The following is a 14,077-nucleotide window of genomic DNA, read 5'->3' on the forward strand; positions in this document are numbered from 1 at the left end:
TTGAAAACTACAGACTGAGAAACATTTTGATGGTACTTTTTATTTCCTGCAGATCATTTAATTCAGCCAGGCCCAGCAGAAAAGCAGGGACAAATGTTCCATCTTGGCTATATAACAGAAAATATGAATATAGAAAAGAGATTCAATTATAAGATCTGGGGCTGCTTCAGATGGGACAGCTATGGCCAACATGTAAAAAATCTGTAATTACCAGTGTCCCAAAATAAAATAGGCTCTTTTAAAGGAAATGAATCTCCTGCCCCAGGGTGTGCTCACACAGGAGTAGAAGGCCACGTGTGAGGGAAGCACTGCAATGGCAACTGAACTAAACGAGATCAAAGGTCCCTTCAGGTCTGCAGTTGGGTGGGTTCTCCACTTTTAGAGGCACTGGCTGTTGAGTGCAGTTCCGTCAGGCAAAATGGGAGCTCGTGTGTCTTTGGTCTCATGGGTGACCCAAAGAGCTGTCGTGGAAGGCCCAATACACCAAACATGTGTTAGGTACATCTCACATATTGCCTAGTACAAAATGTTATGAGTGAGGACCCTGAGGCTCAAAGATGTAAAGTTGACATGCCCAAAGTACTGAGTATTTCCACTAGGACGACTAGTCTCTCATCCCCAGACTTCCAGATTAGAACTCTTCCTACTCAACCTTGATGCCTCTCTGTCAGGCCCTCAAAAAAACCTCATATATTCCTTACACACAGAAGTACTGAGTAAGTAAAAGACAGGCTTATATTTATATAGTGGGGAAGAAACCCACAGATCAAAATGCCTGGCCAGCTTCAGGGAGTCTGCAGTATTACTCTGATGTGAAGACCACAAATTTTCTTCCAGCTCCTAATCATGAAATATATTCAAATCATGTGCTCCATCTAGTGGATTAATGGAAAAGCCTCAGGATGAAGGAAATGTACATTTTTAAGACTGTTCAGTTCACACACCCTAAAGCATTCATTTGCTGTCCCATACATCTATCTAAAATAGCTGCACTAAAAAAAGAGATTATAATGATTATAAACTTTCATTAGTCACAGATTAATTCATCCCAACGACTAAAACTATAGTCCAAATTTTCTGCCTCCTCCCTTTCTGCTGTTTCCTCAACTTAAGTAATGAGATGGGGCACTTCTCAGGTAATCACAGTAAAAAGCTCTCAGCTGTCACACACGCAGCAAGTGTAACTCAGACCTGACTTTGAAGCTCAGAGAGACTCTATAGCCTCTTGATATTACTGTGGTTACTAATCTTCATCTTAAACCCCAAAGCAGACTTTCCTTCTAAAGAAAAGAACAAGATGCAGTGGGAAAAACCCAAGCTCAGAAGTCAGCCACGATTCTTGGTCCTGCCATGTTCCTGAACGTTGCAACCTTGAGTAAGTTACTTAACCTCTGCCTGGGTTCCTCGTTTTTAAAACATGGACAATGATATAACCCTAATGGCTGCTGTGAGGACAGAGAGGGATGACCAATGGGAAGCACACCACACACTGCCTGGAGGACCAGAGCATTCAATGAATGACAGAGGCAGACAAGCAGACCTAAGCAGGCTTCCTCCTCCAATTTCTGGGCCCTCTCTCTCTTTTTCTTCACCTTCAAATGTCTGTTTTAAAAAAGTAATACAAATGGCAAGCAGAGTTGCTAGAAGATATGGAGACATAATAAGGAACCGTTAAGGAACTGTCCCTTATTCAGTGTGACCAGAACACTGGTGATTAAGGGACATGCTAGGAGCTGAGGTGAAATAAAAAAGTGGGTCCTTGTAAACCATATTAATGTGTTTGGATTTCACTCAGCAATCAGTGGGGAGCCACCAGATTCTTTCCTTGACCCCAATCTGTCACATTTCCACACTGCTCCAAAACTTTATGTCAACCTAATTCCTAAAGAATGAAGTAGAACATTCTTAACAAAGTGGGTTTCTGTCTTCTGCCTCAGCTTCACAATTTGTATGTCAAATTTCATGATATGTTCATCCAAGATGAATTTTAAATGAAGAAAAATCAAATTCAGTAACATCAATTTTAAACCTTCTGTTGTGTCATAACTGTCAACCTCTCAGCTTTGAGTGAGCGTATTTAATTTTATCAGGAAACATTCCAACTCCAATTAAACTATTAACTGTAACAGAACACAAAATATGAATGAACACTGTCAGAGACTCCTGACTGCCTCCCTCACTCCAGTATCTATCCTCCCTTTTCAATGTAATAATAGAAGTATGAGTGGGCTAGGACCACCCAGCCAAAGACTACATTTCTCAGCCTCTCATATAGTGAGGTGTGGCTACAACAGTAGGTTCTGGCTAATGGGATATAGGCCAAAGTAATGTGTGCAACTTTAAAGTCATGCATTTAAATGGGAAGGAATACACTATCTCCTTACCATTCACTAACCAGAATACAGACAATTCAGCAGAAGCTGGAGTACTTATCTAAAGCTTTAAGTAAGAAGAAAGATCATGTGGAAGATAGCAGAAAAAGAGAGAAGGGTTCTGTGGCCCCAAAATGTAGAATCATCAATCAAGCCTGGGCTGTTTACATTTGGACTATTACATGAGAACTTAACTTCTATCCTTTACAAGCCACTGTTCTTTGGTCTTTGTTAAAGTTAAATCCTAACTAATAGTGAAACAACTACAAACCTAAAAACAAACATTTTGTCCATTCAACAAATATTTATAAGGGATCTACTATGTCAAGCATAGTATAGACTCCAGAAATATGACTGAGAGTAAGATTCAGCGCCTGCCCTCTAAAAGCTCACACTCTGAGGGCTTTTAAGTTCTTGGACTATAATATTAAACAAAGAGGACAATGTGAATGTACTTAATGCCACTGAACTATACACTTAAACAATGGTTAACCAGTAAATTTTATGTATATGTTACCATAATTTAAAAATTGCAAAAAAGAAAATTTCAGAAGAAACAAATTTTAACTTTTTAAATTTCATTTTTAATTAAAACAATTAAAAATTGACAGAAGATTTAGATGAATACTTCAGCAAAAAGATATACAGAAGGTAGTACAAGACAAGATATTCAACTTCATTAGTAATCAGCAAAATTCATTTTTAAAACTTAATTGTCTATCTCTACATTTATTAGAATGGCTAAAATTAAGACTGATCATAGCAAATGGTGACAAGGATGTTGGAAGATGACTCTCATACACTCTGACAGGCTGTCAGGGGGAATGTAAAATGGTACAGCCACCCTGGAAAACAGTCTGGCAGTTTCTTAAAAAGTAAAACTCATCAACTGTAAGACCCAACTATTATTCTGTTAGATATTTACACAAAAGAAATTAAAATATGTATCCATAAAAAGCCTTACACACACAAAAATAAAAAATAAAAAAGCCTTACACACAAATATTCATGGCAACTTTATCTGTAATAACCAGAATAGAAATCCAAATTTCCAAGGGAATCAATTGACCAACAAATTAAAGCACATCCTTATAATTATTACTCATCAATAAAAAGGATGAACTATTGATATATACAGCAACATGAATGACTCCCAGAACAATTATGCTGAACATAAGAAGCTAGATCAAAAAAGTTCATAAGGTATGAGTGCATTTTTATAAAAACTACTTTCTAGAAACAGAAAGCAGATCTGTGATTACCTACGGATGAGGAAGGAACGAGAGGGATGGATCACAAAAGGGCACAAAGAGACTTTTGGGGTAACAGATATGTTCATTATCTTGAATGTGGTGATGGTTTTACAGATGTCAGAACTTATCACATTTCACATTTGAAGTATGTGTAGTTTAATGTACATCAATATCCTCAATAAAGCTATTTAAGGGGAAGATTCTTTATGATTGCATTTTCACACAGAACTCAAATGTATATTCATTTTATCTTGAACCAATCTAATTCCTATTCTGCTCTAAAGTTATCAAAATACGCTTATATTGCTAACAAAGCTTAAACCTGACATTATGCCACTTTCAACTTAAAACTGACTTCTGAAAAAAGGGAAGAACATGAATTTCACACTCTCTATCCTTTGAAAAATAAAAGGATTTCCGTTTTCCCACGTGCCAGCTTTGGCTTCTCCCATGGGAAAATGCATTTACATTCAAGCCTGTGCATGTGTGTATTCTTCAAAGGGTTTAAGAAAGGAGAATAAGTAATGCCTGGAAGTTATCGAGTATTAACAGATGAACAAAGTTCTCGTTCCACTATGAGAATTTCTCAAAACACAATGAAAAACTCACAAATAGAGTATCTACTGGATATCTTGGAAGCTGTACACATTTGTTAAATGACAATTATTGTTCCACATCTTCCTCTGAATGATTGTAAAACATTAAAAAAAGTAATTTAGTTTTTAATCCACCTGATTTATATCCATTTACTTTCTTAGAGAACTTCTAAATGAGAAACTGTGCTGTTGTGTTTGCTATATCCAGCATAAAGTACCAAAATCTTTCAGGAAATATCTTTTTAGATTAATTTTTTAATGTATTATTTACAAAACAACATGTGTTTGGACATTGGATCTAGTAAATAAAATACTTTATTATTTGAAGTTAGAAAATGTATTGTTTTTACACATAATTATGTTAATAAATTCTCCAATACATAAGATAGGATCTTAAACGTCCAGCTCACAAAATAAACCCTGTAATTTATGGGTGTTAAAATGGCTCTATAATCTAACTTTTAAATAACATTATTGTCAATCATAACACATGAAAAGGAAAAAACATTTTTCGTTTTCTTAGTACTTGGGAGTTTTATTTTCAAATACAAAAGTAAAATAAAGTCCCAATCTCAAACGAAACTGTGGGGACATGTTACAAAGAAGAAGCCTTCGTAGAAAGAAATACATGTAATGCATTAATTCAAAAATGACAATAATAATAAGGCATAGTGACTATTCTCTACAAAATGGTGCCACTGGGTTATCATTCTTTCAACAAACACTATGCTTGGTGGAGGAAATACAGTGGAGAGTAATTCAACCCCATAAGGGTTTCTCTCTAGGAGAGAAGCTTTCTACACAAAGGGTGTACCGTTCTTGGTAACAGTACCTGAGTGTGTCCACCTCCGAATCTGCTTAGCACAGCAACACCCTGAAGGAGGCTGAGTACCTCTACACCTTCATTACCAATTCCTGTCTGGACTGCCTTATGGAAGTTACAGTTTTTGGATGGTACTGAAAGGGTGCTCAAAATCCAGAGGGGCTCTGGGGTCAGATGAGCCCTCGTTTAAGGAGTTCCAGCTCCACTTCTTACTGGTACATTACCCTGAACAAGTCATTTAACCTCGCTAAGGCTCAGTTTTCCCTCTGTTAAAGGGGCACAAAAACAGTACCTTCCTCTAGCATAGTAAGTACTCCATGAACACTAGTTATTACTATATAGTTATATTTATATCACAATCAGCAGGAAGGACACCTGCAAGTATTGCTGAGACCTGAGTAGAAATTGAAAAGAAATAGCACTGACTTTCTGAGGAACCAAAATACCATAGGCAGAAATAAATAAATTCAGGAAAATGTGTGTATGATGATTGCATAAATAAAGTGTTCTGATTAAAAATTCAATATAAATACTGTACCGGAGATTTAGGGCAGCATAAATCATTCATGGATGCCCAGAATTGAAGAGGTTGTTCACCAAGCATTAACAGAGACATACTGCCTGGTCCCAGACTCCAGGGACAGGCCACCCCAAGTAAGACCTGTTCCAGCCTAAAGGTGCCCATGATGACAAGGGGAGGGAAGTTAGGGGGAGAGAGGGAGGGAGGGAGGGAGGACACAACTCATAACAGAATGTGCTGACCAACCCCTTCCTGTCTTGCCACCCAGGACCCCAAAGCATCGCTGCATGAGACGATCTTCCCTAAGTCAGCAGCATAACAAAAGGAGGCTTTATTCCTCTAAAACTAACTAGAATGGAAACTGGTTTGGAGAGTTGGTTGTTCTGTTCCTAGACATCCTACTCACGGCCAAGGTGGGCCCTGCAGAACCTTTATCCAGAGGCATCGAGGAGGCATCAAGCAACAGTGTGGGGCTTTGGGGTAAGAATGAATGCATTAGTCAGTGAGGGGCTAGAGAAACAAAAGGGCCACAGACAGGTGGTTTATACAACAGAAATTTACTCAGTTCTAGAGGCTACAAGATCAATCTGTTGGCAGGGCTGTTTTTTCCTGAGGCCTCTCTCCTCAGCATGTACGAAGCCATCGTCTCCCTGTGTCTTCATGTGGTCTTCCCTCTGTACATGTATGTGTCCTAATCTCTCAATATAAAAAGACACCAGTCAGATTAGGGCCCACCACAATGAACTCATTTTAACTTAATTACTTCTTTAAAGACTCCATCTCCAAATAGTCATATTCTGAGGTACTGGGGGTTAGGACTTCAAAATATGAATGGGTGGAAGGAACCTCAGCTCATAACAGGGAAGACTGAGCATCTATGACCAGAGCATCTCTGAAAGGAGTACAGGGAGGCATGAAGGGTGTCCAAGTTGACAGCAGACAAAAATAAACCACTTTCTTCTACTCTGCTAGACAGAATATGTACTGGTAACCAGATATATCCCCCTGTCACCCCAGTTTCTTTATATCCCTCTGGTGTACATTTTAAATATTCCACAGTAAGCTAAGAAATGAACTACCTTGACACCTAAAAAGCATCATCCCCCCCAGAGTTGGACACCTAGTACAGGCCATGGGGTTCTAGTCATCAGTATATACAGACGGAGAGCACAGTGGGTTAAATTGTACCCTCCAAAAAGAGATGTTCACATCTTAACCCCCAAAACCTATGAAAAAGGGTCTCTGTAGATGTAATGATGGTTACTGAGATGAGATCTTCCTGGATCACCCAGATGGACCCTCAATCCAACAAGTATCCTTGTAAGAAGACAGAAGAAGAAAAGACAGACCCCGAGAAAGCCTTGTGAAGACAGAGGCAGAGAACAGAGTGATGTGACAACAAGCCGAGAAGACCTGGAGCCCCCAGAAGCTGGAGGGGACAGGGAAGGGTTCTCCCCTAGGGCCTTCAGAATGAGCACAGCCCTGCCAGGCTTCAGACCTCTGGCCTCCAGAACTGTGAGACTAAAGCTCTGCTGTTTTAAGCCACCACATCTGTGATCATTCGTTATGGCAGCCCTAGGAACCTATATGATTAATACAGGATATGTTGTGGTTGTAGCCATTTATTGGCAGCCAGACACCTTTATTTCTGTTGTAGCCAATAATTCTAACAGACTGCCAAGGTAGGTATTATCTCCATTCCACAAGTACTCCCTGATGTACCCGGAGCTAACACACTTGAGATCATGCAGCAGATGCGGTGGAGCAGCAATTTGTGCCCCAGATTCCACTAAATGTGGTCTTTTCCTCACACCTCCATGCCTTCAATATGAAAAATGTGTAAGTTTTGCACACTGTCCAGCTCCTCCTCCCACACATCAGCTACCCCCTCAGTCCTGCTGGGCAGTGTGATGCTCCCCAGATTTCTAGATGCCCCATACAATAAGCACAGAATCTGCAAACATTTTTAAACATTGATTGAAATATGTTAATACCAATGAGTTACTACTCCGCAAGCGTTTACATTTTTAGACATTTTACTTTCCACTGTGGAATGGAAAGAGTTGTCATGTTACATAAATGGACCAAAGATAGCTTCTGTGAGTTGACCCTTTAGGTAGTGTATTTCCTCACCACAGGCTGAGACCAGTTAGCTCAAAAGCCTACTGGCACCAAATTCAAATTTAACACATCCAGTTATTTTTAAAATAGCACAAACAAGCAGATTTTTAGCCATTTAGCCTGCTTTACATATCCCATGGAACCTCACCTGACATTGATAAGATAGGGTCTTACAGTTATAAGGTCCCAAGCTGCTAGGGCCCTTCAGGTCTCTGCTGCTGAGTAACATCACCTAAGTTCGTGGCCCCTTTCCAGTCGTGTCCCAGGGAGTCCTCTGCCTCCTCCCATTCTGAATGGTGATCCCTTTGCTGTAAGCCTCTGTCTGGTCTCATACAATCCCTCCCAAACACAGTCCTGTAAAGCCTGTGTTTTACTACTGCCTCTCATAGTTGTCCCTTTTCCCTTGATCAGCCCCCAGATCCCTCAAGACCGTCACCTCAACAAGACTTAAAAGCAAAAGGAAGAACTGGGGAAGAAGACATCCCATTCTTTCCTTGCTTTGGAAATTGAACTTCCCTTAGAGCTAGCCCTGCAGACAATCCGCCTCAGGGGCAGGAGCCTGGGCTGTGTGGCCTTGCGGGGCATGCATGCATCCCTCTGGCCCAGACCTGTGATGGGCCTCCCTCAAAGCACCCCTGCCCTGGCAATCCTGCACAGACACTCTTCTCCCCAAGTACAGAAGGGTCACCATTCTGTTTCTCTATAGTCTCGTCCTGGTGTGTCAGCCCCTCTACCTTTCCCCCACTTACTGTAGAGCCCAGGAGCAGGGGACTCAAAGACCCTGTATGTACTCTGTCAGGGAGAGAAGGAGGTAATCAGACAGGTACACAAACAGGACCCAAGAACAAGGTGAGGCAGACAAAAGTGCAGCAGGCTGTCTCTCTTTACCCACCAAGGGTGAGAAGTGGAGCTGAGGACACCCCAGAGGGGACTGAGAATTTCTAGTAGGTAGTGGTGGTAATAAAGGAGGACTGACTCCATTACTGGAATCATCTCGTCCATATCCACCCAAATTCAGCTCAGCCCCTCTCTGAAGCCCCCCAAGACTGCACAACACAGACTTTGATGTTTGCTCCCCACTGCCCCACTTGTGGTATGTGCCATTACTGTAGCCCACACAACACTGGTGTGACCACCCCTCCACACCGGAGGAGAGAGCACCCAGGAAATTGCCTGGTGCTAGAGCCTCTAGTAAATGTCTGCTGAATGAATGAACATGGGCACTTATCATTTACATTTAAATACCATATAACCCAATTGTGACTCTTATTTATATGAGAGATTAACTCTGCTATAAAGTTACCTGCTAACAAAAGCTCAGGGAGCCCCAGTTGTCGCTTGCTGGTCACGAAGCATGTTCGACTGCTCCTGCAACATTGCTGAACATTTACAAGTGGAAAGCCGGGGCCAACACTGATTGTTCACTACCCTGAGATTTATCTAGCAAATTGCTCTTAAGCACAGGCTCTCAGAGAAACAACTGGCTAGCCCTCCTGCAATTGTTTCTACTGGATCAGTGACTCAAGAAACAAGAACCCTGCAGGCAACTCCCAGCAGAGAGTGGGTCTTATTTATATTTGTTCCCTCAGCAGCCAACAGGATGCCTGGTATACAGTAGGACATCAATAAATGCTTATTGTGAGGTTTCCTGCAGTAGCAGATGCTTCCTATAGCCGAGGTGTTTCAAACTCTGGAGAACAAATGTCCCCTCACCTGGCTAAGAGTCCCAGCAGACTAAAACCACTCAGGACCACCACATCATAGCAACTGGAAAGGAACAATACACCTTTATTTATGAAAAACAGGACTACTTCCTACTTGTTTATTTTAAAATAATACAGAATAACTACTCACTGACACTTTATAATATAAAGTGCAAATTTTGCCACACACACACACACACACACACACACAAAATACAGAATTTGGAAATCCAGAAGCTTAGAACAAAGACCAACTGAGTTAATTTAAAAGACCCCTACTTTGGGCTCCCTTAGAAATCATTTCCATATGGCCAATGGGTTAAAGACAAGAGCAATAATTTCCCCTACACTACAATATTTTTTAAAACCATGAGAAGTAAACCTGAAAGAATTATCACCTGATTATAAACTCGGCTGCTTCTGTCATACACATGCTCCTTCATGTCTTGCTAGAATGGGATTCTACCATATGGAGAAAAAAAGGGAGGAAACTACGGCTCTGATTCCAGTCTGTAAAAATACCCACCCACCAACATTCAGGAGCGCCCAGGTGGACAGACCTTCTGCAAGAGAAGCTTCACTGTGTTAATCAGAGTTCTTTTTAAACAGTGTAAAAGTGTCTCCCACTAACAAAACAACCAGGAAATGTCCAAAAGAAAGACAGAACAGGCAGGAACTCCTGTTCCAACACTGGCCACCCCATACTTGCAGAACCACGCTGGGTGGCTACTGGCCTCACACAGAGGAGGAAGGTGGGACAAAAACAACAGGTTTTGCTGGAATGAGAGGTGTGCTCTGAGTAGGCAGATTCTGACCTCTGGGGCCACATTCATTAGGTAACTAAAGGCTCAGCCTCACCACTCACCCTTTCAGAGATTAAGAGAGGAAGGAAATAGTTTGTTGGTTTTGAGGTTTTCAAAAGGAGGAAGGACTTGACACCCTGTGTGCTAACCCCTCTGCTCCACTCTAGAAAATAGCAATTAAAGGATTGCCCAACTTTTAGGACCTGTCTTGACGGCAAACACTCCATAGAACTTGCCAGGCTATTAAGAGAATTTTCCTGACAGGAAAGTCCAGGGCCCACGGGGTGGGGGTGGTCCTAAAGCCACTCTGAATCACTGCTGTGTTAAATACCTTGAGTATATTTCATACACACCCTTGGAACCTATTTTATTCAGAGTAAAAACTCGGATACTGACATCTGTCTCTGCCTGACTCCATCATTTACTTATTTTCATTCTTATATCCAACTCCTGATTCCCCAGCTCTCATAAAGAAATCCCCGGAAATATCTCATGCTTCATACTGTGAGTGCACTAATGCTATAAAATGTACCTCTGGATATATATATATATATATTCCCTCCCTCCCTTCCTTCCTTCCTTCCTTCCTTCCTTCCTTCCTTCCTTCCTTCCTTCCCTCCTTCCCTCCCTCTGGAAGCTTCTTAAAGGCTCCTCTTTAGCTTATGCTTCGAGTGAAAATCCATCTTGAAATTTATTCTCCCATGAGGGTGAATATGAAGACAGCAAACACTGGGCGTGTCAGAGTTTAATCTTATATCCCTAGTAATTAATAAACAAAGTATTTGTTTAAAACAATGCCAAAGAGCCACTGAAATGTGTGTGGTTTTAGGTGGCTCTGTTGGACTCACATATGGAGGCCAAATAAATAAAATGAACCAAGGCTATAAGTAAATTTTTCTCAATGGTAAAATTTCCCAAGATGATGTGCTAATTAAAATACCATCCAGTTGACCCTGGAAATGAAGTATGGCCTAGTTACCCAAAAAGAGTACATATTCTTGATTTCCTCAGAAAACACAGCTTTTCCTATGGGACCACATTAAGGTCAATGATTGCACAGATTCCAGAGTTCCATAAATGGGCAGAGAGCTACCGGACTGAAACACGAGGCTGGACAATGTCCCTGCAGCCAAACCCGCAGGCTTCAGATGAGCACATCTGCAACTGTCAAGGTGCTGGAGTTAGACAAGAACTACAGAATTACTTTTCCACTTGTAAACTTTTCGGGTCAGGGAATGCCTTCTTCGTTATACTCCTTTTTCACTCCTAGGGTGTCATCTGAAAGTAATCAGATGAAAAACTAAACATGAACTCCACAGTCGAACTCGTTCTCAGAATCAGTGGTTCTAAGAAGGCCAGTCTTAGGCAATAGCATTTCCTGCAAAATGTCCCTGGACACAAACTCCACATGTTGCTCTCATTCCTTTTTCTCACTGGGAACTCAGCTCTCACTCTCCTGTATAGCACCCCTCAACAGCAGAGCTGCTACTTCTCAAATAATCAGCTCTGACACAAATGTTCAGTGTGGCAAGGCCCCTGATCTGATCTGGGGGCAGCACCACAGCGGCAGCAGAAGCATTAAGCCCACTCTCGTGTTCAATGTCAGTGCTCACTGACAATATATTCCCTGTGCTTATACTCTGGAGGATGTTCACATGGTGTTAAAAATGAGGCACCATCGTCCGTTTCTTGGTTTCCTCTTGTGTTTGTTCATTTGTTTGTTTGTTTTTTTCATAGTTCAAATATCTGGCAAGATTTTACCCAAACTGAGTTTGGGAGAAAGAAGCAACCTGGGGACAGCCTATGGGTGACCAGGACTCTAGGCATCCCTGAATTCATTCCTCACGCCCACTGCTCAGTGTTCACCACGCTGCTACTATCTGTTCCCTATTCTGGAAAAGAAGATAAGGAAAAATGTTTAATAGTATCATTTCCACATAACTAAACATATAAATATAACCAAAGGGCTTATAATGCAAAGCAGGCATAGCCTGGCTCACCCCACTCCACTCCCAACCTTGCTCCTAAGAGGCATATCCTTTCAATGATTTTGGTGTTTCTCCAAGTAGCTCCTTCCATACCTCTAATAAACAGATTTTCCAAATATAGCCTTTCTAAACATTTTCAATCACTTTTCTATTATGAGAGATGAGGGCAGCTGGCAAACGGCACTCCCAGTCTCACAGTGTCACTATCTTTGGGTCTCTTTAGTTACCGGCGTAACTTTAAGTAATACATTATTTCATCACTGACAGTTTCTTGTGACTTCCCACTTTGTAAAGATATTAGTACCAAAAAGTGAATTCAAATCACCAAAATTCAGCTTTGCTATTGGTAACAGCTGATAAATGTATGAATAAAAAGGAATAGTCAGAAATACATTTTGGGATTCAGTAAGTATGGAGTTCAGTATGGACATCAATAAATCACTCTGTTACCTGGTTCCAACTGGCAGTGCAATAAATGGTTATTTTTACTCAATTTTTTCATTACTTAAATATATTGGAGATGAAGCCCAATTGTGAAAAAAATTCATAAACTGTAACACTGAGTTCATCTGAATATATTTACAATACCTCCAAACTCACACATCCGACTGGCCCCCTCACCTTCCAATCTCAGAACACCCGACTAACGGGTGGTAGCAGGTGATACTGAAGGTTTCTTCTCAGAGCAGGGGCCAGTTTGGCCAGCCCAGAGCATCAGAAAGCTTGCAATATCCGTGGAGTAAGGATGCACCAGAAAAAGACAAACCTGATTTGAGAGGGCCAGCTAAAGGCTTCTGATGAAACATAAAATTTTGAAGGCATGACATATACTATATGGTAATGACGCCTAATACATAAAATTGAATTTCAGAAGTAAATTATTGATCTTTCAAGATAACCAATACTAAAGATACTCTCCTAGGCCAACATCTTTATATACCTAAAAACACAAGCTGCAATTATGTCATGAATAGAAAAAAAATTTTTTTGATCCAATATGTTAATGTGTTTAAAATAACCTATAAAGTTTTCAAAGTTCAGATATTTAGGTTTCAGTATGTAAGATAACACCTGATACATGCTGGATCCTCTCTAAAATCCCATATAGTAGACAGCAAGTAAAAATAAAAAATTGAAACACACCTGAAAAGTGTAGCTGATGCCTGTCACAAAACAGGACAAAAAACTTCACTACTTTTTAAATTATAATCCAGTACCTACAGTTCACCCCATATAGGAAAAAAATAAACAAAACAGCTTCCTTCGGGGTGATACGTCAGTAGAAGTATCTGCAAGAGCAGATATCTGAATCAGTGATACATATTATGATCTATAATGACTCACTTTTCATCTCATCCATTCAATAAACATTTCCAAAGTACCCACTACATATGTTCAGACATTATTAGCAGGTCCCCCAAACTGTCTTCATCCATACCTTGGAGCAGCTGCAGCCCTACCCACCCCAAGGTGCCTTTGGCTCTAAACTTAGATTCTACTTCACACATATAACTTACCATAAATTGCCTCCCCTTTGACCCCAAATTGCCTGACTTTCAAACTCAAAAATCAAAACTTCAGAGATCGCTGCCAGTATGTAAAGCAAAGCACAGAAAGCTCATTTCCCAAAGTAGATGTAAGAAGGATGGAGAGGCAGGTGGGAGACTTCTTTCTCCAGCATCCACCCGCACACTCTGCCCCCTTGCCCATCTCTGCCAGGATCCAGCAAGAAAGGTGTGCACATCGCTGCCCTCTGTGACTTACAGTCCCTCCTCTGTCACCTGAAGCAACAGGGGAAAGGATGAACTTGAAAGGCTGAAGAGAACCTTGCCTAGGTTCTCTGCTTGTTAGCCAGCTCAGTACCCCCTTTGCTAACAGGGAGCTGGCTATTAAACTGT

The 14,077-nt window shown here is 40.9% G+C and overlaps 1 protein-coding gene across 6 annotated transcripts in view; it reads right to left on the bottom strand.

The window, feature by feature from the left end:
* Nucleotides 1-14,077, bottom strand: part of DOCK9 (dedicator of cytokinesis 9) — a 286,115-nt gene that overhangs the window by 239,476 nt on the left and 32,562 nt on the right. The gene's annotated exons all lie outside the window — the stretch shown is intronic.

The sequence above is a fragment of the Manis pentadactyla genome, chromosome 17, assembly GCF_030020395.1.
Source record: "Manis pentadactyla isolate mManPen7 chromosome 17, mManPen7.hap1, whole genome shotgun sequence".
In the NCBI taxonomy this organism is placed as follows: domain Eukaryota; kingdom Metazoa; phylum Chordata; class Mammalia; order Pholidota; family Manidae; genus Manis; species Manis pentadactyla.